Raw genomic sequence first — 27178 nt, 5'->3', positions numbered from 1 at the left:
AGCACAACCTTGCTCCTCAAACCCCTAAAATGCTGAATACAAATATAAAATATTTACTAAAAAATTTAAATTTGGACCTGAAATGTGTTCTAAAGAGACTTCAAATATATATTAAATATACACATGACTATTTTACATGCCTAGGTATTGTTTAATCCAAAATAAAATAGTAGAAAACAACAGAAGAGATGCATTTTTGGAGGGTAAGATTATCACTTTGAGGAGGGACTCTGGCTTTAATTTATTAAATATTTATAATAAAAAGGCCTCATGTTTTCTGTTGTGGAGGTTTTGTAGCTACCTTTGTTTTACTTCAAAAGATAAAATAAATGAGCAAAAAGAGTAAGCAGTGCCTATGTAATCCCACATCCCTTACCATCTGAAAAATTACCAACATATCGAAAAGAGAATGCTCATGATAGTAGCTCAAAATTATAAAAAGAGTAAATATAGCATGCATTTTAAAAATACTTTCTATTTTTGAAAGACTTCTTTAGAAAACTTTAAAAGTTAAGTAATTGTGATATACCTTCTACCATTAATTAAAGGATATATTAATACACAGTGCTGGGGGAAATTTGGCAATTATTCTGGAAAACTGATCTTAAATTTCTAGAATAGATGACTTTATTCATGGCCAGCTTTGGAGTGTTGGCCTTGATTTATAATATTGTTTAGTAATTAAGTTTTAGAACATGAGCTTTTTGTTAGATGAAAATCATTCTATGTTTGTACACATTAATATTTTAAAATTGAAATTGAGTGATTATGAAAAAAACGGGCATTTTATAGTGAAGTTTTATGGATGATAGTAATAAAAACCTCACAGGGAAGCAATATATCCTACTACTTTATATGTATGTTGTCGATTCACTGCATTCATGTATGTTAGAGCTAGTCTTGTGGATCCTGCTACATGCTGCATCTACTTATTTATTAATAATTTTTAGTTGATGCTTATTCTAGTGGTCCCAGGTTTGAGCTTTATTGCTTTCTTTGATTCTGCTGGAAGTGAGAGGTAGGAAGCAGCCTAGCTTGGAACAAGGATAGCACAAGGAGTCAGTGGGGCTAATCTCTCTCTTTTTATGGTCTTCTATAATCCAAAATGTCGAATCTGGTGCCCAGCCTTTATGCATGCTGCTAGAGCTCTTATTAATGGCTGCTGAATATCAGACACTTTAGATCCCACATTCATACAATAAGTAGCTGATTAGAGATGTAAATGTGCTGGGAGCCATGAAATAAATACACAGGGCGCTGGGTTTGCAGGCATTTCTTGGTTTTGGCTGATGAATATTTCATCCTATTAAGCACTTGGAACAAAGTTTAAAAGCTTTGCCAAAAACTCAATTTTAACAATTAAGGCTTCTTGTACATTCTTGTTCTGAAAGTCTTTGTATTTATCATATTGAATGTCTAAGGAGAGAAAATAGGTTTTAAGTCTGTTACTGGAAATTACTTGGGATTTTTTTTGGAGGGTGGTGAACAGTAAGTGTAATTGACCTAATCTCTGTGGAAACAAGAGCCTCTTGGATCTGCTACGGGCAACTGGCAGAAAGTACTATAATGTTCTTATTTTATTCCCAAGGCTCTGAGAATGATGACGATGGACTTTGTTATAAACAGACTAAATGACATATCTTTTAATCATAACAATTCTTTTTCTTACAAGAATCTTATAAATCTATTAGTCAAAATTACCAAAATGGTGGACCTATAGTTTTAAAGATGTTTTATAGAGTAGGAGTGAGAGGGGAGTATTTTCAATTTCTCTCCTCCAAAATGTCCCTGAACATTTACCCAATTCAACCACATAAATGTGTGTGAAGTAATTTCCTCCTTCGTTGTTTTACATTTCATTTCCCTTCACTCTGGCTTTCTACTCAAATAATCATCATTTTCAAATTTCCTGTCTTTTTCAATGATACTTAGAATAATCTTATCCATTTAGCCCTCTATGTAATACTCTTTCTCATTTAAAGAATAAAGAATATTGAGAATGAAATAAATGCTTTTCAATAATTTTGAGAAATGAAAAAAGATTGAAAGAAAGAAAACAAGGGAATGACAGCTTAACTGGTCTGATACTTATCTGTCATATTAAAATTCAGTCTGTTGTGTTGGGATGCTTATTTCTCTTTTATAAAAATGTCTGAAGATTAGGGAGTAAATGAGAAAGCACAGGGAGCTGTGAGGATTCTGAAAGCATTGACTGGACAGAATTGTGGCTATTTTTTGGTCTTGTTCTTAATTTGTACACTTGCACTCTACAACTAAATCTTTTTCTCAAAATGCCCAAGGAATGGTAGAAAATACTAAGGGTTTCAAATGAGAGAGCAGAAGAAAGGCTAAAGCCTCTCTGGTTACAGTCTTCATATATCACTATTATGGTATGCTGCATTAAACATTTCAGTTTCCCATTCAATAGATCTTTCCGCGGAAAAAATTAATTATCGTGGAACAGATGGCCTCAGACTTTGGACAAGATTTGCCAGAAACCAACAGGGACTTCAAGGGAGGATTCACCAGAAACAAGGTTGTTTCTTGAAATCATTTCTCAAGGATAAAAGAAGTACGTTATGCCAAGAAGAAATGATACATTATCTCAGTCTGTTCACCTGAGTGTTGTTCCTGTACACTAGGACGAAACAGTAAATAAGTTGTTTTTCTCATTGTTTGAGGCCACAACCTTTCATAGCTTGATGTAAATCAAGACTTGTATAATATTGACATTAAAGCCAGTAAAATCAGAGTGATGTAATAATGCCATTTGTCAGGACTTCCTTTCCAAACCAATCATTAATTATTATTCATTGAAATAAGACTTGCCACTTGCTGAACCAATTTCTGTGAGAAGAGAACAAGAACAAAGATGAAAGCAAGAGAAATGTAAAAGGTGCTTACAATTGTCAGTAAAAGAAAACCTCACTCAAACAACCTGAAATTAAAAAAAAAAAAGGATCATCTCAATGAACACAGAAAAAGCATTTGAAAAACCCCAACACCCTTTTATGATACAAATACTAAAAATGTTAGAATAGAAGGGAACTTCCTAAATACAATAAGTGGCATTTATGAAAAACCCACAGCTAACTTCATATTTAATGGCAAGAGAATGGAAGCTTTCTCCCTTAGATCAGGAACAAGGCAAGGATGTTCACTTTTGTGACTGCTATAAACTATCATCATGGAAGTTCTAGCCAGAGCAATTCAGCAAGAAAAAGAAATAAAAGGTATCCAAATAGAAAGAAGTAAAATTATCTCTATTTACAGAGGGCATGCATGGTTCTACATACAGGACATCTCAAAGAATCAACAACAACAACAAAATATTAGAGCTAATAAATTCAGCAAAGTGGCAGGGCACAAGATAAACATACAAAACTCAGTTGTATTTTTATACACTAGCAAGAATCAGTCCAAAAAAAAATTTAGAACACAATTCCATGTATAAGAGCATCCAAAAGACTAAAGTACCTAAGAATAAATTTAACCAAGGAAGTAAAAGTTTTATACATTGAAAATGATAAAACATTGCTGAAAGACCTTTAAAAAGAATTAGTTAAATTGAAAGACATCTTATAGTCATGGATTGGAAGACATTATTGTTAAAAATGACACCTCTTCCCTTATACCTCCTTAACACTTGGCAACAAGGAATCTGTTCTCTATGATTTTGTTATTTCAAGAATTTCGTATATATTGAATCATATAGTATATAACATTTCGGCATTAGCTTTTTTCTTCTCTACATAATTTTCTTAAGATCCATTCAAGTTGTTGCATGTGCCAATAGTTTGCTTTTTTCATTGCTCAATAATATTCCACAGCATGGATGTATTACAGTTTGTTTAACCATTCACCACTGAAGGACACCTGGGTTCTTTCTGGGTTTGGGCTGTTACAAATAAAAGGGCTATGAATAATTGTGTACAGGATTTTGTGTGAAAATAAGTTTTCACTTTTCTGGGATGAATGCCCAGGAGTGCAATGGCTGGGACATACGATAGTTGCATGCTTAGTTTTATAAGAAACTGCCAAAATGTTTTCTAGAGAGGCTATACTATTTTCCATTCCCCTTAGCAATGTACGAACGATTATTTTTCCACATCCTTACTGGAATTTAGTACTATCACTTTTTATTTTAGCCATTCTGATAGGTATGTAGTAATAATCTCATTGTGATTTGAACTTACATTTTCCTAATGGCTAATGTTATTTGCCATTTCTATATACTCTCTAATGTTTTTTATTTTTCCGTTTTCCAGTTGTTTTGAGAGGTCTTTATATATTCTAGACAGAAGGCCTTTGTCAGATATATGGCTGGCAAATATTTCATCCAGCCTGCAGCTTGTCTTTACATTCTGTTCACATAGCCTTTCATAGAACAAAAGTTTTTCATTTTCATGGCATGCAAATTATGAACTTTTTCTTTTGTATATTGTGTTTTTGGTGTCATGGGACAGTTTTCAATGTTAAATGTATAATTTCATTATAATCTTCCGAAAATGGAAAATTTATGTGAGTCATAAATAGACACCGATGAATAACAAATTAACTAGAACACTGTTCCTTCACTATCTTGAATAAGTGGGGACATACTAAAGCAATACTTTAAATTACAGAAGTTTAGTATTGTATTATGTTCATTCTTAACTATACCTTTCAGGAGTACAAAGCAAGAAATCAGATGTTCTTAAATAATATCTATAAAATAACTACGCCAATTCACTGCAAAAAATGGCAAAAGACTGTTTTAGAAAAGTATGATTTTTATCTATTGAAGAATTATAATAAGCTGGTTGAAAATATAGTTAAGGTACTTGATAAAATATAGGACTCTCAGTTAAACTTGAATTTCAGATAAACAGCAAATACTTTTTAAATATGTGTGTGCCAAACATTGCACAAGATGTATTTACACTGAAAAGTTTCTTTGTTGTTTATCTGAAATTCAGATTCAACTGAGTGTTCTGTATTTTTATTTGCTAGATTTGGCAACCTTAAATGTGGTACAAATTCTTTAATAAAAGAGGTACTAATGAACTACTTAATGAAATTCACAAATTAGATATTTGGAACAAATATCCTTTCTTTAAATTTAACTTCTTATTACATTTTGTGTTTACTCAGTTTAAGTGGCATCTAAAAAGCATTTACATGAGAATCAAAGAATAATAAAACTAGAATGAACCATGTTCAAGCCTTTCAATTTACAGACCTTCACTGCCACTGTAATTCTAGGTATAGAAGAGAGAATAGATGTCCCCTTCCTAACTCCCATCAAAGTTTCAAAATTTCCCCACAACCTCAGACTATGTAAAAAGTACAAGCATTTTACAGTCCATACCACTTAGGGACCTAATAATTTGAAGCCCAAGGAGATTTTCCAAGAGTTGGCAGAACTAATTGTATCTTTACAGGTATCTACTTTAATAATTAAGTAGATAAAAAATGAAATTCAAATAGTAGCCTATACAAAGTTAATATTTGCTTTGAGAAGATGATAGATATTTAATTGAAAAGAGTTGACGAAATTAATAGGGGGTTCCAAATGTGAGGGCAGAAAAATAAAGCCTGTCTAGTTAGTTTTCACCTATTTCTATCACTAAATGAGAGCCCAAGTCACAGGCAATAAGGATTCAAAGAATATTATAGACATTTTCTACAGCCATGAGTATTCTGGGTGGCACATCTACATCACGCCTAATTATAGGTTTGTCTCATTTCTGTTTGCTCTCTTGTTTTAATTTATTTTCTTTCAATTTTTTCTATATTAAATATTTTTTTTAATCTTTCTACTCCCATGAAAAACATATTACCAAAAGATTTCAGTAACTTACACAAAATCTCTAAGGAGTACACATTCTTTTAATTTGTGCTTTAATTATTAAGTCAGCCAAGGCTAAATTCATTTAATGTTCTTTAAAAATATGCATAGATTCACAGCTATGTAGATTGGAGAAAGGATTAATAATATCCAAGAAGAATTCAGTTTGATGAAAAGTAGAACTGTAAAATAAAGGCAGCCAGACACTGGAGAGTAAGAAATGATAAAAGAAGCAAAGCTGTAAAGGTCAGATTATATTGTGAGATGAAGTAATAATGGGTTTTTGAGCCCGTGTAACTGCAGAGAAAAAGCTCCTACTGGTTTCCCAACTATGTAGGCTTTTGGCTGTCTGGTCCTTCATCATCTAGAAATTTAATTCCAAAAATGAGACCAGAAAAGATCCTAAAAATGTCACCTTTCAAATTTGCATATCACCTCTCTCTCTCACCTATTCCTCAGTTAATGTGAAGCCTTGGGCAAATCCACCTTTTATTGATTTCAGTGGCAAGAAAGAAATCATGGAACTGTACACACTATTTAACTCTGTCACTGATTTTTTTTTTGTAGGCGAGGCAACCCTTGGTTGACCTCACAGATTGCAAGGGCCTTGTCAGTTTACAATCCCTTATTTTTTTATTTTTTACACCTACAGCACCTGGTGTTCCTAGGTGGTCTCCCATCCAAGTACTAACTAGGCCTGGCCCTGCTTAGCTTCCGAGATCAGACAGGATCAGGCTTGTTCAGGGTAGAATGGCCATAGACTTGTCACTGTTTTTTTTTTGTTCTGTGGAAGGGCACTGTGTGTTTTTAAATGTGGGTGCTGAGCATGATATGAAAACAGGAAAAACCTGTTATTCCTCCTATAACTTTCAACATCATGTTTATGCCCTCACCATTGCTAAATTGAGAGTAAAAATATCAAGAGGAAAGTGGAAAGATTAAGCAAGTAAAAGTTATTTTTATTTAAAATATTTGTATTTGAAAATTAATTTATTGAATCTAAAACTCCTTAAGCATAGTATAAAATGATTTAGCAATAGAAATCATTGGAATACCTGCTTTTCTAGAATATAGTAGATTTTTTAAAAAACCAAAATTATGGCAAAAATAACATATCTGGGAGCAGAACATGATTATATTGAAAAGGTAAATTCTAAAACAAATATAAAGAATTCTGAAATGTTTATCTGCATATAACCACTATAACTGAAACACTAATTATAAAACTAGCTGAAGTCACCAATTTTGTAATTAATAGGCAAGTAAATGTATTATGTGACACAGCTGATGCTCTAAGAGCTTACAATAAAACCCTGTTTTTAACTCACTATTTCACATTTTCTGTTATTTTCAAATAAATAGATAAGTTAAGAATACAAGGATTACTAGTATGAAAATGTGAAAGATTTATATCTAGAGAGAAGGAAATTTTATTTTACTAAAATTTGAGTGGGTAAAAGGACAGAAGATTCATCTAACCCAGTCTTTCTCAGTCTTTACTGTGTGTACAAATCACTGGGGATCTTGTTAAAATGAAGATTCTGACTCAGTGGTCTGGGACATAACCTGAGATTCTGATTTCTGACAGGGTCCCAGCTAATGCCAACACTTCTGTTCCCTGGGCTATGGTTTGAGTGTCACGGGTGGAAAAAGAAAGATGTTTATATAATACCACGCATGTAATGAGGAACCACAGTATAAACAGGCTAACACTAACATTTGTTTTACTTTATAATGTGAATGGAAATTGCCAAGATATTGTTATTTATGTCAAGGGAACTAAAATGGAGCCAGGAGGCCATGAGGAAGTTTGCCTTATGCTCCTCCCACCCATGAACTTTTGAACTTTTAAGACAACCATGAAACCACATCCTGAACTTTACTTCCTCTTTACCATGGCAACCAGACAATCTGCATTCTTCACTTTGAAAGGAGATCATCTGTTTCATGAGCCAGTATCTTTTGTTTACATAATGAACCTAACCAATCCCTGTTAACCTAGCCAGCACCCATCATTTGCAGAGTACCTGAATGGGAACTGCACTTGTAGATTTTGCCTTTACAAATCTTGCCTTTCTTTGTTTCTTTTGTAGCACAATTTAGGTTGCTACCTGAATCAGAGCTCTAGGTTGTAATCTTTCCTTTGCTCAAATAAATGCTTTTTATTCTTTATTATAGCATAATCCTTTTTTTTTTTTTTTTTTTTGAGGAGAGGAGAATTAACAATAACCTCGATAGGGTTGTTTAGAAATTCTTCTGTTATAAAAACCTTAAAAATGATTACCTAGGGAGTTAACTTATTTGGATCAATTTTGTATTGATTGTTCTCTTTTAACAGTTAGGATATTCTGTTCATTTATGAACAGGACGGTAAAGGGCAGGCAGCTTGCCAATACGTTATATTAGAATCCTGGATATCTAAATCTAATTCCTGTGTGTCTTGATTATTGACTGAATAAATTTGATGGAATTGTCTAAAAAACAAACAAACAAACGAACAATATTTACTTCTACTCCAGACTATAGGATACAATATAGAGCAGTGGTTCTTAACCAGAAGTGATTTTGTTCCCCAGGGGACACTGAGCAATGTCTGAATATATTTTTGGTTGTTACAACTTTTAGGTGTTTGGGCCAAGGAATTTGCTGTTGCAGCCTAATAGGTAGAGAGGCCGGGGATTCTGCTAAACATCTTACAGTGACAGGACAGCCCCACAACAAAGAATCATCCAGACAAAATGTCAGCAGTGCTCAGGTTAAGTAACCCTGCTGTAGAGGATAAGAGAGGTCCGAATAGGATGACTTGTATTTAGGGGTGTACCAATATTGAAATAATTAGTGAACAAGTCTTGAGCAGTGCTATCTATAGGGAAGTAGGGACAGGATAGTGGAAGGCATCCATGTGCTGCACTGCCTTCAGTACAATTTGTGGAAGAGGCAGCTCTGGAGGAAAGGTTGGTAGGATTTAATAAAGACTAGTGGAACAAAAGAATTATACCTTTCTAATAATGTAAAGGTGCTTCTCATCTTTAACATTGAAATTGTAAGCCTTCTCGATAGAAAGTTTCGAGAATGCACTTTTATAGAATTTTTTACTTGAAGCCAGTTGAAGCCCCGGCTTATTAGATGTGTAGCTATTGCCTGCAAGTACATTATGAGCACATAATTCTACCCATCTTTCATCTAGCAATACTGCAATTTTCCTAAGTGTATTGTTCTTAGCAGAAACACTAAGCAGGGCAAAATATTTGCTAGAAGTAGAAGCCTGATGTTTTAAAATTATACATCCAATTGATTAGTTTTTTCATTTTATTTCTAAGACTTTCATGGAGATTTTTAAAGATCCCAGGAGGAAAAAGAAAAAAAGAGAAAGAAACGATTATGGCAAGTGGCTAGGACAGTAAAGATGTATTTTCTTCTTATGTAGTAATTTGACTGTTATTCCTGAGAGATATCAGATTATTTATAATATTTATAAATATTTTAAGTATATAACGAATATCACATATGAACATATGTAAATGAAAAATTCATTTAAAATAATAAGAGTCTTATTGAGATATCGGAGCAATGCTTTCAGCACAGTAATACCCTCTTATTCACCAAAGATATGTGCCAAGACCCTCAATGGATGCCTGAAACCAAGTATAGTACCAAACCCTATAAATACTCTGCTTTTTCCTACACAGTAGATCCTTGAATAACATCATTTTATTCAATAACATTTCATTATAACACTGATGAGAAACAATAATAATAAAGTCTCAGGCCGGAGCCACTGTCTGTGTGGAGTTTGCATGTTTTCCCATGTCTACATGGGTTTTCTCCAGGTACTGCAATTTCCTCCCACATCCCAAAGATGTACATGATAGTTTAATTGGCTTGTCTGAATTGTCCCAGTATGATTGAGTGTGGATGTGGGTGTGAGTGCGCCCTGCGTTGGTTGGAAGGGCATTCTGTCCAGAGTTGGTTCCTGCCTCATGCTTTGAGCTGCCGGGAGAGGGTTGGCCACCCATGACCCTGAACTGGAATAGGTGGATTGGAGAATAATGATCTTACTTATTTTTCTTAATCTTTCTTTAAAAAAATTTTTTTTTTAGTTCTCTCTATTATCATTTATTCTCTTAAGAAACCTGAAAAACAAAACCAAACTACACATTGATCTAGGCCACATTAAAAATTCAAAACATTGGCATGAGATTTCAGTAGAGAGAAGGAAACGTGTAAACAAAACAAAACAAAATAAAAAATCTTAAACAAAAATGCCAGTCAGGGTCATAAAAAGGCTCTCAATTTAACTGTCCCTATTTATCCACCCTCTCTCATTATCAAAGACTCTCAGAGTTTTCTGAGGTGTAAAAAGGGTCAAAGAAGCAGGAGCAGGAATGAATAGGAGAGAGTCAAAAGACATGAAGGAGCCAAGATTTGCTAGAGAAAAACAGTGATTCCTCGTTTGACAGCTCCCAGGGGCTGATATAGATCAGGTATGTGGCTCAAACAGAAGCTGTTTTGGGGGAGGTAACAGGAAAGAGTAGCATGAGGAACATAAGATGAAGAGTCTAAATTTTTAAAGCTTCAATGGAATTTTTAAAGATTTCAACGGAATGCGGATATATTTGAGCTTTGAGAAAAGATAGTGTTTAAGAAAGGGCAAAATTAGGGCACATAAGAGACAGAAATTCCCACAACCCCTAAGTGCTTCCTGCTGCAGGAAGTGGCCATTCATGTTTACTGGGGGTCATACCATTCTTCCCTATCACTGGTGCAAAATAATTTATCGCCTCCCCAGTGCTTCTTTTCAAACCATGATTTTCTCACTTATTTTGGTCACCACGCAGTCCTATTCTTTAGTGGTTTGTAGACTCACTTCCAGCTACCCACCTGGATTGGCCCCAGTAACTCAGAATTAAATAAGAGGAGAGCTGGCAGCCTCTTGGAAACTAAAACAACATCAGAGACTAAACCTATATTTTCAAGAATTAAAGGTAGAAATCTCACACTCCCCCTTGTACCTGCCCTACTGCTGAACCAGATTCCAGACATCTCATCACTGTCATTGCCATTTTGCTAAATGGAGACCCCTAGGCACTAATCACACAGGCAACTGCATGTATCACAAAAATGCACCACAACTTTTCTGTCAAAATACATCTCTCTTCTCTCTGGCTACATTAACAATTCTCCAGTTAGCTCCGTACCTTAAAGACTACAGCAACATGCAAAATAATTGCATTTTGTTTTGTTTTTTAAAAAAGAGTTAAGAAAGGTCTCCAGGAGATGGTGAGTTTTATTTTGTCTTGTCTGGATAGGGGTTTGATTTGCTCTCGAATGTTCCAGGGTAAAGAGAAAGTCAGAGCAAGCAAAGAATGTAGAGGTTTATTCCATATAATCTCCCTCATTTTCATCTTTACCATCATCAGAGAGAGCAGTATACTTGCTTGCAGAACCAAACTTGGAGGCTGGATTTTCTTCAGATTTCTTGGGCTCAGGTGCAGATTGGGAATCTTGATCCTTTTGCCATCTTTTCTGTCTGACTCCTTCCAGTCTTAGTTCCCTCCATCTCCTGGACCATGGCTGGAGTTCCCACTTTGGCCTTTTAGGATACTCACCCCCTTCACTTTATTTTCCTCTTTCCTTGCTGGTCTTTCCTCTAATGGTTGAGCCGGTACTCCCCTCCGCCATCACTTATAGGGGATTGCTGCTCTGTGTCTGAGCTCTGACATGGAGCTGGAGGGTTAGAACTTGGCTTCACCCAAGCATTCTTTTCATGGAGGGGCCGGCATTACCTTTAGAGTCTGTTCAGTTTTGGGAGCTTAGAAATTGGAGAGTGATGGTCTCTTTACTGAGTGTTTCATTTTCCAGAGACTTCTCACTCTCTCTCCTTCATGCTTTTCTGCCAGATGTGGCTGAGGTCTCAGTCTGCAATGACTCAGTTCCTGTCCTTGACCATTACATTCCTGAATTTCTTCACTTTGCCACCTTGGGTGTCTCTCCCGAGGCTGTCGTTCTAGTTTTGGCTCATCCAGCTGAGGCTGCAGTTTCTCCTGTTTCTTCTATAGCTGTTTCTCTACTTCTTGTTCTTCAGCAGCCTCTCTAGAGGCTGCTTGACTGGACTGAGAGGTGCTAGCAGAGGAATCATTTTCCTTTGCCTCTTTACAGCCTTCCTTTGGCACGTCCAAGTTGCCAGCATCACTACTCTTGCACTTTGGAGCCATCGTTAAGTAAAGTAAAGGTTTGTTGAACACAAGCACTGTGATGCTGTGACAGCGGGTCTGATAACCTAGACTGCTACACAGTGACTGACTAATGGGTGGGTAGTGTGGACAGTATGGATACACTGGACAAAGGGATGATTTATGTCCAGGATGGGACAGAGCAAGACACCTTGAGATTTCATCGCACTACTCAGAATGGCAAAATAACAAAAATTAACTGTATTAGTATTATCTATACTAATCATTTTAACAAATTGAGTATTTTTATTTCATGTGTTTCTTTTTCTAGAGCGAATGGCAAGCTTCATCACCTCCGTCATTGACCAGACCATCTTTTGACTAGATTATTGCAGTAGCTTCCTAACCAGTCTTCTTGTTTCCACCCTTGTTCACTCTGCCTATTCTTCACACAGGAGATTGTAAATCAAATGTGTTACTCCTTGGGTGAAAGTCTTACTATGGTGTCCTACGTCACTCAGAGTAAAATCCAAAGTCCTTAGAAAGGACTCTCAGACTACTCCTCACCACCACTTTACCTATCTGACTTTATATCTTACTGTTTCCCCTTGCCAGGCTCACTTTGCTTCAGCCTCCCTTTTTTTTTTCTGTCTGGAAATCTCAAACCCTGATATCTACATGGCTCATCAGTTTGTAGCCATCACGAATAAGTATTACGATATTTGAATAGGAAATATTAATTGTTCGAAATACACTTTTGCACTTACTATTTAAAACATTGTTATTCTAATGCACAAGCCATATATATATAATACATTTTATAGATATAAATACATTTTATAATTTTATTTATATATATAAAATTATTATATATTTATATATATATACAAATAAATATATAATACATTTTTGTATTTCTAACATAAGCAAGTAATTTTAGATTGGTGAATAGAATAATTACCACACCTATACTAAAGATTCCCAAATCCATGTCTTCAGCTAAGTGACCTCTACTAGAACTATATGTTAAGCCATCTAATGGATGTTGTCATTTGGAAATATCCTGGGAATCTCAAGCTTCACGTCACTTTCCTAACCCCTGTATTCTTCCCTCTTGCCACAACAAACTTCTTTCAGTGCCTTGACTGAAACATGGTTCTTCTTGACTACAGACCTTTGTACACACATTTTCCTTTGCCTGGAATACAATCCAGAAATCCCTCGACGCACACATTTTACTTTCTTATCCTGTAGGTCTCAGCTTAAACGTGGCCTGACTTCCCTAGACTGGGTTAGGTGGTTAGGTGATCTGGTGCATTTCCATTAGCATCCTATAGCACGCATTGCATTTCACTGGCACTATTTGTTGATCTGGCAAAGCAGGCAAAGACCTTCCAGTTAAAAGCATGTTTATTGGAAGCTGAGAGCCTGCTATGTGTCAATAAGTTACATAAGCATGTTGCGCATATATGTAAATTATAGTCGAAGTAAAATACTTTGCCAAGTTTCCTCTATATAGAATTCACCTTTTTCTCAAAATTTTGAAATTCAGACTTCAGCCTTTGCACTCAGGAGGGTTTTGCTCCAGCATGAGCTCTTGTACTCTAGATCTAATTTATACAGAGTCAAGAAGTAGAATAAATGACCCACCACAGCCTTTCTTTTCCTCTTTTCTCTCCTTCGGAGTGTGAGTTGAGCACAGTAAATTCTGTTATATAGGGAGAAAAATGTTTTTGAGGCTTAAAAAGATTGAAGTAGGTGTCATGGAAGCATGTACCTTTTACATCTTCTCTGGTTCAAGCTACTGTCACCTTGATTGATATAATAGCTCCCAACAGGTCACCATACTTCTATCTCTCCTTTGCTGTAATATATTCTCAACACAGCAACTAGAAAGTACTTTCAAAAGTATATTGGAGTATATCACTCCTTTGCTCAAAACCCTCCAGTGGGTTTTACTAAGAGTAAAAGTGAAATGGGGAGCCCTTCTGTCTCTCCCTACCCCCACCTGAATCACCTCTTTGTCCTCATCTCTTCCTATGCTTCCCTTTGCTGAATCTGCTGTAGCCACATTAATCCTTTGATGTTTTTCAAAACTACCATATTTAGGGGACCTTACATTTGCCTTCCCTCTACTGGATAGCTCTTAAGCCAGCACGATTCACTCCTTACTTCCTTTAAGTCTGCCTCACATGTTACCTTCTCTATGAGGCTTACCTCGACCAGCCATCTAAAATGAGAAATTTTATACTGAAACACTCCCAATTCCCATATCCTGTTCTTATTTTTCTTATTTGCATTGCACTTAGCACCATCTGACATTCTCATTATTTAGCTCTCTCAGTCACAGATTCTTTTATTCATTAACGTATTGAATACATTTATAGAAGGACATTACATATATTAAATGTTCAGTAAATAGTGAAAGGATAACTGAATCTTATTTTTATTACAGCAAAATCATAGTTTTTATTAATTCAAAATTTATGATAATTCTTCATGGATTCATTTGAGGTTGATCTTTATATTTTCTGTTAAACTACTGTAGTTCATTTGTAACTAAATAACTTTTAAGTTAGAGTGGGAGAAACAACAGAATAATTTCTTGAAGAAAACTTTTCAGTCAAATGTTACTGAATTCATACAGACAAGAAATGAAAAGCTGATTTCTAGCTGAAAACCCCTGCCTAAGATTTTGACAGTTATTTGTTGGTATAATTATGTTACTAAAGTTATAAAATTTCATCTACTTTACATTGGTGAATTCTTTACACTTGAACTAATTTTGGACTGGCTTTCTTAGCTAACTGCTTTACATTCAAGAACAATTACAGTAATATTAAAAAGAAATCATGTAGATATAGATATAAAATGGAATATTGCAAGTATGTAGTCTTCAGCTTTATAAACCTCTGACATCCTAGGAATCGTTGGTTTCTGCTGGAAAGCAGTAAGAAGAGCCTTTATTCTCTAATAGCTAAAGCCTGTTCTGATGAAAAGACATATTAGAGGCACATTAATAATTTGAGGCAACCAGAGTACCATTATTTCACTGCAACATTTCAATGACCTTAAAAAGAGAGATGGAAACAATAGACTAGTAACAAAACTCTGTGACAAAGAATAGTTTCTTCAAAACTTGGAAGATTTAATGAGTGCTCAAGTGTTCAGTAGTTATAGAAATTTGGTCCCATCTCCAATATGTCAATGTGCTGCCTGAGCAATCCAGGGGGTGGGCATCTTAAATTCACTTTTGCGTGTTCTGTGGTGTGTGGGCTTACCTCCATCTCTTCACACTTTGGGCAGTTCCCCTTTACATGTAATGACATGTATTTGCCAAGCAGTTAGTCAGAAATATAGTTTCTGGCCACGGACCTATGACCCTGAGTTCATTATCATGGAACTAGCATTCATTTTTAAGAGGACCCTAGCTTTTTCTCAATGGCAATTAAAGAAGTTCACTTTGTTAAGGAAAAAGACATGATGATAATAAAATCTATTTCGAATTTTAAAAGACCCAGGGCTCCTCCCACTCTTCCCTAGAGAAATTACCTAACTGCTAATGTGCTGTGCAGAGAACCCTTCCAAAATGCCTGCAGCCTAATTAGCTTTATTAAAAATACACATCAAACTTGTTTTGAGTGGTGGGTTCATTATGCGGAAAATATTACAAACATAAGATTACTGAATGAAAACAAATAAACAGATGCTGACTTATCAGATGTTAGAATTAACCAAAAAAGCAAATTAGTAAGTTGGTCTTTCTCAAATTGCCAAGCAAGTGGGAGGTTTGAATTGCTGTCTTTTGTGAGCTCTTGGTTTAAAATGAAGAGAGAGTGAGCTTGCCTCCACCCCCGATTATCTTATGTTCCGTTTAATTTTCAGTTCTCAAAGATATTTCAAAGTGAGCCACTGTTCTTTACCTTCCTCTCTCAAAGTTTCGTCAATTAGTGTTTGACATATGTATGAAATGATACGCATTGGTTAGCATAATAAGGAAGCAGGAAAGCAATTTAACTTTTGCAGCCATATATTTGAAAAATTAATCAGTGCATATAAATCCTTCCCAACTCTTTTTTCCCCTAACAAATGAGTTTGTATTATGAAATTATGAAATTGAAGAATAATTACAGGATAAAATGAAAATGGTGAATATGGGAGCTTTTGGCTGAATTGAGTCTATTCAGCATTTGGCCTCCATCATTCCATCATTCCTAATTAAATGAATTCAATCTAGGTTGAAGATGAGCTAATGTATGCAACCTATAAAAAAGGTACACTTGTTTTCCTTTGACCAATGGAGAAACCTAGCTTCAGAGAATTTAAGTTATATGCCCAAAGATTAAAATTGACAAATGGCAGGACCAGGTTTTAAACCCTAATTTCAAAACCGTTGTTCATTTCATTCCACTGTGGATTTCTCCCAATAATGAGTACTTTGTCCACTGTATATAAATATTAAATAAAATAATTGTTTGAAGTCATATTACAAAACTGTAAAATTCTGTGCACATATGTTAAATATATATATGATTATTCCCTTTGGGGATAATTTCATGAAAAACTAAGCCATGTGTAAATAATATGGAGTAATGTAAAGAACTTGATTTTAGGATCAAATGGAGGGTTAAAATTAAGGTCCTTCTGGGATGTTATTTTACACTTTATCTCACAGTGAAAAGAGATCCATGGCTTTGCCTTTGGCATTTTCCTTATTTACAACACAGTTTGTTATGGCTGACTCCTCTTCATGATTCATATTCTAGTGTGAAACTCTCAGAGACCCCTTCCATGAATACCCTATTTAATATCCCCATTTTCATTAGGCTACTCTCTATCATTTTCCCCAATTTTAACATTTTAAAAATATTTGTTATTATTTAAATTACTGATTTTTGTTATTTTTCTTTGCTTTCTATCTTCTGGGGATCTTGTCTATCTTTATTATAACTGTACTTCTTGGTATACAGTTGATATTTAATAAATATTTGTCAGAAGAGCATCAGACTATTAGGAGACCTGTTTCATTTTGAGGCTGATCACTAAATAGCTGTGTGATGTAGCAAGTTACATAACTCTTAGGCACCTTAGAATTCACATCTTTTGAAATACTAGCAAAAATATAGAGTCCACAGAGAGTTTTCACATACATTATTGTCTTAAAATAAGGAAATGAGTCAGACTACTAAAGCATGCGAATCCTTATCAACTCTAAAGTTTTTAAGTCCGATTTATAGCTTACATTTAATTGGTCTATAAGTAATCACATATAGATATGTACAAATATGTGTAAAATGATTGAGATTTAAATTATTTATACAGTATTTCTTTTCTTCTGACTATTCATACTATTTATGATCTAGGCATTCTGTGACTATTATACTTGTATATTTGCTAGACAATGCACGTTTTTAAAGTTGATACAATATATTTTTTAGAGTATTTTTTCGTAGAATTTTAGTGAATACCTTGATTGGAATAATGATGAATGTTCAACAGTGTTAGCCTCTAAAGAAATTTGCCCTTTGGCTGCTTTTGGCCTTTCATTTCACATTTTTTGTTACTTGGAGCCTATTCAGATGGTGATCAACAAGTCCTCACTGTTTCTTTCCATCAGAATCATTATTTGCATATCATCTTTTTTTTTTTTTTTTTTTTCTAAAATAGCCAGTTAGGCTTCTATGAGGATAACACTAAGTTTAAAACTAATTAAATAAAGTGAAGAACACGAGATTTTTGGTGATGACCCTATTGAAATGAATGCTAAAATGCATTTCATTATTGAATTAAAGGATCATGCCCTGGAAGAATAGAAAGATCAGAAAGGAAGCTCAATGAATCTAATTTAATTCAATATTTATTTTCCAAGTTTCCACTGCTAAGTTATTTTGATTATCTTGATTATCAAGTAGCTTTTGGAATAAACTCCTTTCAAGTTTTTCTCCTTTAGGGGCAGTTACTATTTGTCTTAAAAAGTCCTGGGAGGGGTTAGTAGGAACACCAAATTATATTTCTATTTTCTTAATTTAAAATTTTCTTTAAAAATTTTACCTCTTCAAAAAATAGTTTTTATCTGAAGTGCACAAATTAGGATGATCACAATTCTTGTTTCATGACACATTTGCATCATTACATCTTTTTCAATTTATTATGAAATAAACGCCCAAGAACACATCACCCAACATAAAGACAAGAATATGAATAACAGTTAACTAACATACACCCATAAGGCTTCCCACTAACCTATTCCAATGATCTCAACCCTACTTGTATCAAATTTTTCTGTTACCTTCTCTACCAGTTTTTCTTTCTCACCCTGATTTCATCCTCACCATAACCCTAAGTTTTATCATTTCCACTTAGTCCACAAGCTCTATCTTGCTAAAATGAATGATCTGTTAAGATTCTTTGGTTGCAGGCAACAGAAATTGATTCTGGTTTAACAGAATCAGGTAGAATTAAACTTATTTAATAGAAATGTAATTAAACAGCATTAAACTGATTTTAATTAATCAGAAAAAAAATATTGTTCTGACTATGAGAGAGTTCAAACAATGGAGAAAGAAAGGTTAAGAACCAAGCTTCACAAGGACAGAAACTAGAGTAACTACACCAGAAACACATAGACTTTTTTTTTTGGAGGGAGGGACACAAATCAACTTCAGTCCTTCCAAATGTGCGGTTGGACCACACATTTGAATCATGGACCACTTTGCCCTGGGAAGGGAGCAAAGCATCTTGATGGACTGTTCCACCAGACTGTATCCAAAGGACACATTTCCCAACACAAATGTAGTTTGCTATTTCATAAAGAAAAGGAATGAATATTGAGCCCAAAGGCAGCACAAGTCCACACCAGAAATAACTTTCTCACTCCAGACCTTTGGTCTAGCCATTTCAATGCAAGTTCATAATCCCCTGTTGAATTTAACATTGTAACCTATAGCTCAGGTCCCCTTACTTCACTCTTATTAATGCTTTACTATGTGTAGTTAAAATATTTATTTGTGACCTAAAAAATGCCCATGCCACATCGTTTAACTAAATATAGCTGCACAAAAAGTGATCACCACATAGTCACACTTTTTTCTTTCTAGTTACTACAAGAACTCAATGTTCATTTTTAAAAATTATGAGTTTATAACTTCTATAGTTATTTTTTTTACTTCATTGCACAGCAAATAACCTCAAATACTTTTTAAGGAGATAATGGGATAGCATGGCCTATTAGGCAGAGAGATTTGGGTCTTAGCACTTATAATATGTACTAAGAGTGTGACCTCAGGGAAATTACTTAACTGCTCTAAGAGTCGGTTTCTTTATCTATTAAATGGGGACAGCTAATGTTTTTCATCTCACATTGTCCTGAGGATTGAATCAGGTTATGCAATTAAAGTGCTGAGCACAGAGCCTCACAAAGAGGAAGCATGGAATCAGTATTAGTTTTTGTTATTGAATAATGACATTTATAACTCTTGCAATTTGAAAATTCTCGTATTAAAGCTTCAATTGACTTGCCTAATCTAAGACAGAAAGTCTAATTTATTTGTGGGGCAGACATTCCTTTTATTCAGGTGACTCCATTTTGGTTGAAAGTATAAATTATACACACTGCTTCAGGGAATCCTTCAGGCTAAGAATACAAGTGTTTTGTTAATAGAAGAATAGTTTTATTCATAGGATAGTGTCCTTGCAAAATTAGAGAAATGTGTGCACCTGTGAGAAATACTTGTCAGATAATGTTTTCTAGTTGAGAGTTTATAATGGACTGGCCCTGAAAAGTTATCAGTTGTGGTTGGGAGCCATGTGCATGCTCCCAACCACATTCTTTATTTTTCCTTCACATGTGGATTTTTTTTCTCGCCTTTGCTTATCTAAAAAGCAAAGCCTTTAAATTTTTTTTACATGTAACACAGGATTAACGTGGTCATGTGTAACCCACAGAGTAGTTGTAAGTCTGCAATAAGTTAATGAATATAAGTGACATTTTGTGCATCATAAATCACTTTTTACAAGAAAGGTACTATTATTATTTTAGTTACATTTGTTTTTTCAGGTCAAATGCCATATAGAGTAGCAGCAGATAAGAGCAGGAACTCTAGAGCCACACTGCCTGAATTCAAATCCCAACTCCACCACAACAGGAGAGTGACTTGAACTTTAAGTGGCTCATTTTCCTTGTCTTTACTGAGGATAATAATAGTGCCTTTCTCATGTGATTGCTTTTAGAATTAAACGAGTTCACATATGAAAAACACTCAGAACAAGGTCTGGCACAAAATAAATGATATAAAATTATTTCTATTATTATCGTCCCTGTTAGAGTTGATATTTTGAGTTCTAGTTTTTACATGCATTTCAAGATTTGTAAATACAATTTGCAGCACACTGATATACTTTATTTATAATTTGCCTGGAATTACATTTTTGGGTGAATTATTCATATCTTTATGTCTTACTTTTGCAACTGGATCATCTGGTCCTTTGGGGTTAGGTCATCTTCTCTCTATTTTATTTCCCAAAGGAACTAATTCTCTCTCATATGAATTAAATGTCTTTGCCATTCTTTTCACTTATGTATTGGTTTGTATCAGTCATTTTAGTGTGTTTATTGTGGCAGAAGAGCATTGAAAGCTGCTGAACTACGTTGAAAGTACTTTTAATATCAGTTCTCTGTTGAATTGCTCTGCACAGTGAATAACAGCTAAAGCTGTTGGGCCAACATGAAAAGGTGCTCAGCATGTGGTTCTATTAGCACCAGTTTGGCTACTGCTTTCACAGAAGAGGTTTTCAGACCATCTTCAAAAAGTCCACGCCTCAAACTTTCACCTTTTGATTCTCAGTAAAATCAAACAAAACTCTCTCTTTCCCTTCCTCCTTCCTTCTCTCCCTCCCTCCCTTGCAGGCTCGCAGGCTCACATGCTGGTGCACACACGCGCGCGCACGCTCTCTCTCTCTCTCTCTCTCTCACACACACACACACACACACACACACACACACAATACAATACACACACAACAAGAAAAAAAAGACATAGAAAAGAGTTTTCAAATACTTATTTCAAAATAATTTCCTAAAAACCCAGCGAGAAGATTTTTGCCATTATGAGGCATATTTATGAAGGAGAAAAACATATTATATATTAACATTTTATCTTGTTCAATGACTCTTAAATATTTAGACATATGACAAATTGGCCTCTATTTATACTCTTGTTGTGTTAGAGTGGTTTAATTCTTTAATGACAGATAACTGGGTTATACTTAATGTAGATATAATTTGTAGGGAACTGATTTCAGAGAGAAATGTCATGCTACGACTGCATGTTAGAGTTTCATAAGTATTAATAAGTGTTTCTGCTTACAAAAATGAATATATTCATCCAACAAATATTGAGTTCCAGCTACATCCAGGCACTCTTACAAGTACTGAAGGCATAACAATGAACAAAATAGACAAAAGGTCCTTGCTTTGGGGGAGTTTATGTTTTAGTGCAGAAGAAAGATAATAAACAATAAATAGACAGGTAACTATATTATGAAAGCACTTAGTTATAAGTACTATGAAGGGAAATAAAGCAGGTTCATATTGTAACCAAGATGTGAAGTTGTAAGTTGAGCAGAACCATGAAGAAAATGAGGGAGAAAAATTGGCAGGTTTCTGAGCAAAGATCATTTCAGGAAGAGGCAGTGGTGAATGCAAAGGTGAGATGAGAGTGGGGTGGGCATATTCAAAGAACAAGATGCTGGAGGGGAGTAGACAAAGGGGAGAGAGGTAGGAAATGAAATCAGAAAGAGGTCCTGGGTAAAAAGACTCCACGGTCTTGGTGGAGAATTGATAAAGACTTTCGCTTTTATTCTGAGTAAGATGGGAAGCTACTGGTGTTTTGAGCAAAGGAGTGACATAATCTGAATCAGAGTTAATACCTCTAGCTAATATTGTATACGTTAAAGGATGGGAAATCTATAGGCTGAAAATCTGAATGGTGGACTTAGGCAGGATTTCAATCTGGGAAGCATTAGTACAGCAAGAATCTTATCTTAGACATTATTTAAGAATGAGTAAAATCTTTCTTAAAGGGCTAATATTTAGGATGTCAGTGAGCTATGCCTCCTCAGATTATTTCATGTTACATTGACATCCTTATAAAGAATAATATTTTCTATGAAAAAAAAAAGATGCTGGGTATAAAAGTTTTGAAGTAAAGATTTTCTGATGTTCTAAAACACACTAATAACATATCAAGTAAAGTAAATTATCACATTTTCTTTAATCTGATATAAGAAGAAACTGTATATACTCTAACTTTTAGATAATAGATAAGGGCTATCAGAGAAGCCGAAACATGAAATATTAATGAAAACAAATATGGATTTTGTAAGAGCAGGATTATAAAGTTGGAAAAGATTTAAATGTAAAAGTAAAATGTCTCTTGGAGGCATCGGTTTATCTTCTGTGGCCCTTACCATGCCAATGTCACAATATAAAAAAGATTCAAGTCAGTAAAGAGTGACTCACTGGTAACTATAACTACACTCTTGCTTACTTTGCTGGTAAAACGGAATCAATATGAAAGACTTCCAACAAAATCAGAATTCTCTTTTCCTGCTCAACCTTATCCCTATGCTTTCTTTTTGCATTTTGAGACTAAATAATACTATTATTTGTTGCTGAAATGACCAGTCTCTTGATTAGATTTCTGTTTCTCTAGTGTGATCTCTAGTGTTATCTGTATGTCCACTATATGTAAAAAGTGTGATGATGTATAAGATAATAATAAACTAAATAAACAGAATTTCTAATTACTTACTCTTGTAGAGTAGATGTTGACTACTGTACAAGGTATAGCAGATTCTTCAGGTATAGATTTACTTAGCCGAGCAAACTGAGACTACCATTTGCCCTGAAAATCTAGAATGATTTCGGATACGTGCTCATTCACACATCTTTCACAACATTCTATTCTGTTACTTATCGTGTGTCCATGGGCCATCAAATAAACTTGTATTGAGTCTCTCCTGTCTGGCACTGTGCTCAGTGCTTAGGAGGAAAAAAAACTGAATCTGATGCCCTTGCTCTTAAGGTTATTGCACAACCTAGAAAAACTATTTTTTCCTGATAAGATTTAATGTTTTCTCCTTACTATGTATAATTTAGAAACTGTTACAAGATTAAATTCAATTAGCATTCATGAGGATCCATTTTTTCTCCGGACCTTGCTAAGTACAGAGGAGTTATAAAGACCTGGTACCTGTTCTCACAGAGGTTACCGTGACTAGAGAGATCCACACAGGGCAACAATACTGGAGTTTGAGGAGTGGGTGGTCAGACTGTGAATTCTGTAGGTGCTCAGAAAGGATGGGACCACTATGGACTTGGCTTGGTCAGGAGTCATGAGAATATGGTTCTAGAACTATGGCCTGGGATAAGAGAAGTACGTGCAATGCAAGAGAAGCATTTCTGAGATTCCATCTATTGAATGTAAGAAACTATAGCTACACTTGATGTATTAAAATAGATGGGGTTATATAATCATGATAATGAGTAATAAGTGACGATATCATTCCTATCTTCTTCCAACCTTCCAGGCTGAAGCGAATTGACTGATAATTATCTTTTTTGGTACCAAATCAAATAGCCATTTTGGCATCAGAGAGTCATTGCAGAAGTTTTCACTCTTGCCATTTGTCACTTTCCTGTGACTTAAAATCATAGAGCACAAGTTATCCTACACTTTTCATTGAATAGCAACACTTCATAAAAGCACCTTTTGCCCCAAGCTACTGCTATGATACAGAACGCAAAGCATGACTATTCTTCCAAGCAATGCACTTCTTGCAGAAACTGGAGAGAAGCCAAAAGAAAAATCAATCATTATTCTGAAGCAAAGGTTGACAATGTTATTATCTATGAATTCCCTGAGAGTACTGACAATGTCTTACTCTTGATCCCCTCAGTGCCCAGCACTGTGACCAGCAAATTGATTTTAAATTTTGGATTTCTGTCGCACATACTTCTGAAGTATACTAAGGTGGCTGGCTGTTCTGTAAATAGATTCATTCTCTCCAAGGAAGTTGCTAAAGGAGACAGAACTCTTCCTGAACTTGCCTTTTGGAATATTCTGGAATGTTTTGGAGGTACCTTTAGAATCATGAGGTACAGAACATTCACATAAGGCAAAGAAGGGATGTCACCACAAAGCATGCATCTTGTGCTCTGACAGATATAAAGCTTTCTTTTGCTTCAGGTAACATGCAGGGCTGTGGTTCCCAGCACTTATCTTTGTTATTGATAAGAGTAGATGACTGTGAAGGTTTTGCATATACCATTTCTTAAGCAAAATTTCAATCAGTAAAATTATTTTGTACAAGATTGACAATCTATCGGAGTCTGGACATTTTAGTAAATAAAATTCCTTATGGGGATTTCTGATGTTTGTGGAAACTGAATATATAAAATACACTCTGAACTTAAACTATGTGAAAAGCAATTTACTCCTCTGATGACTGAGAAAAATTTCTGATTTCTGCAGTCCTTCAGGATCCTGAGACACCTAATTCATTGTCATTTTATTTATATATGCATAAAGAAAGTACAAGAGGCTACATGGAATCTGTAATAATTCTGTGACATACCCACAGGGGAAAAAGAAAAGCCTTTGAAATATTGCCATAAGCTATTTACAGACTGTTTTTTTCTCTGGAAATATTTACTTGCTTAACTTTTACCCTATTAGTTAAAATACATCCTTAGTTGATTATTGAATAAGCCTGGATTTTCAAAAAACAGACCATATCTCTATGTCCTTCTGTACTTCCTGTTCTATCCTACAACCACATTAAGACCTGAGAATATGGTCATATAGAAAAAAAAGGCATGTGGAAAGATTATGCCTGAACAATGAGAAAAATGAACAGTGAGTGAAATTGAAAATTGAAAGTAACATCAACAAAAACAACTTTCTTACTTTAAATGACCATAGAAAAACAATAAATGAACTATTCCTTGTGATCTTCCTAAGCTTTTTTGCTTAGGTTATGCTTAACCTGCTGGAGGATGTACATTATTGAATATTAGTAAATACCATAATAAATAATTAATATCTTCTGTGGACACATATTGCTTTATTCACTTTGGTTTGATGATGTGTTTTCTTGAAGGCCCTAGACATCATGTGAATGCTGATGGTATTACTACATGGTATTACTACATAAATTCAATGGGTAAACATTTCCAGCTTCCCCCCAAAAAGTTGCATCTCCAAATATAGGGAAAAGTAAGAAAGTCATGTGAGAGTATATACCATAGACGACCTCTAAACGATGGGGTTCAGAGAGTTTCTGGGTTGGAGAACACTTTGAGGTACTGAGAGAGGGGCGTATCTGAAGAGGGCATGCAAGCTCTGTTTCCCCTCTCCCCTCCTTATCTTGGCCAATGCCATTCTTCCCTTTGGCTTCCATTTGTTCCTGAGTTGTATCCTCTATAATAAAACAGTAAATTTAAGATAAGTGTTTTCCTTGAGTTCTGTGAGTCATTGTAGTGGATTATTGAACCTGGAGTGGAGTTGCAAGAGGCCATGAATTTGTAGCCGGCTAGATGGATATATGAGTAGCCTGGGAACCACGTTTGTGGCTGGCCTTTGAAGTGTGGCCAGTGTTGTGAGAATAAACCCCTAACCTGTGGGGTCTAAATGAACTCCAGATAGTTACTGTCAGAAGTAAATTGATTTGTCGGACACCAACAGGTGTCGAAGAATCAGAGAATTGTTTTGTATAAGTAGTAACCCCACCAAATATCTCTTTAGTTCTGTGAAATGTTTACTGAATTCTCTAACTCTTAGCTGCAGTTCCTCTGCCTGGTTTCTCAGCCTCCTGTCTTATGCCTAAAATTAGCAAACGTAGCTTAAAAGGTAGCTTAAAGAATGTCAGTTCACCTCTCTCTTTTTTTAAAGGGTCTTTTAAATTTATTATGTAAGTTGGCTTACAAAACATATTTCTCCAGAAAATGAAACTTCATTATAATGATGAATTTATTAATCTAAAAACATCATATTTAAAACCAATCGATAAGATCTAAGGCTTTGATAAATATAAAAAAGAAAATACTGTAAAACAGAAATGATCTTAAAATAAAATGGAGCAACATCTAGTTATGCCATGTATAACAGCTTCAGAGAACTTCATGAGTAAACAATTGTAATTTTACGTGCAAATACCACAAACAGAATTCAAAATTAATTTTTTTCCCTTTTCAAATTTGTCATTTCAATTTACCTCTCTTGAGATTCTCTTCTTTCTCTGATCTTGGCCTCCCACATGCTGGTTCTCTTCAAATCTTGCCTTTTTCAAACAGATTTTGTTGTTTGTTTTATATCTAGTTGTATAGTAGAAGTGTTAGTTTGCTTCTAGCTACTCTGTCAGAGCCAGAACTAGAAGTCTGAGGTTAAAAAACATTATAGTAATGTCATTATCTTTATATTTTTAAATAAAAATATGTGCCAAAGTGGTTATTTTTATTCAGTTATTCTCAAATAGACCTGATTCTGCCTTTATGGAGCTTCAGGTAGGAGAACCAGATGTTAAATAAATTATAAATGTATATATTAGATCAAAATCTAGGAGAAGGCTGTAGAATAAAAAGATTAAGAGCCTTAGGTCTGAGTCTTAGAGAATTACAAGACTTTGAGGTAAGGAAGAGCTAAGTAAGGAAATTGAAGTGATCAGAGGATAGAAATAAAACTAGTAGACTCACATAAACTGAAAGAATAGGCTCATGATAATGGTAATATTGTTAACTATGTTGAATGCTGCTAAGAATTATAGAAAGATAAGGACTAAGTTCTGATGTTTGGATTTAGTAAATGGACCTTAGAAAGAAGAAAAGAGAGAGCAGTGTGGGCAGAAACCAGGAGTAAATGTACTGTGAACATATATTGGTTGCCCAACCAGCATACTCACCTTTTAGACTTTGATTTTGTTCCAGTCTAATATGTTCCTTCATCACTGCCAACAGCTTATATGACTCAAGAGCTGCTGACTCCATCTTCAGCCCCAGAAAAAATTATTCAAAACTATTTATGGTAATCCCATGTTCTTTACTTATCTTTAATGGTTTAGGAATTCAGACTTAAGCCAATCAGTGTATAACATTCCTTTGGTTACTGTTAATGGTTCA

At 34.9% G+C, this 27178-nt stretch overlaps 1 long non-coding RNA gene and 1 pseudogene across 1 annotated transcript in view; one reads left to right on the top strand and one right to left on the bottom strand.

The window, feature by feature from the left end:
- LOC120598728 (uncharacterized) overlaps positions 1–27178 on the top strand; it is a 75454-nt gene that overhangs the window by 26873 nt on the left and 21403 nt on the right. The window lies entirely within an intron of this gene.
- LOC120598983 (uncharacterized) lies at positions 6474–6592 on the bottom strand (annotated as a pseudogene).

The sequence above is a fragment of the Pteropus medius genome, unplaced genomic scaffold, assembly GCF_902729225.1.
Source record: "Pteropus medius unplaced genomic scaffold, Ma_sr-lr_union100, whole genome shotgun sequence".
Classification (NCBI taxonomy): Eukaryota; Metazoa; Chordata; class Mammalia; order Chiroptera; family Pteropodidae; genus Pteropus; species Pteropus medius.
The sequence above is the reverse complement of the archived record's forward strand: the minus strand, read 5'-3'. Positions and strand labels throughout refer to the sequence as shown.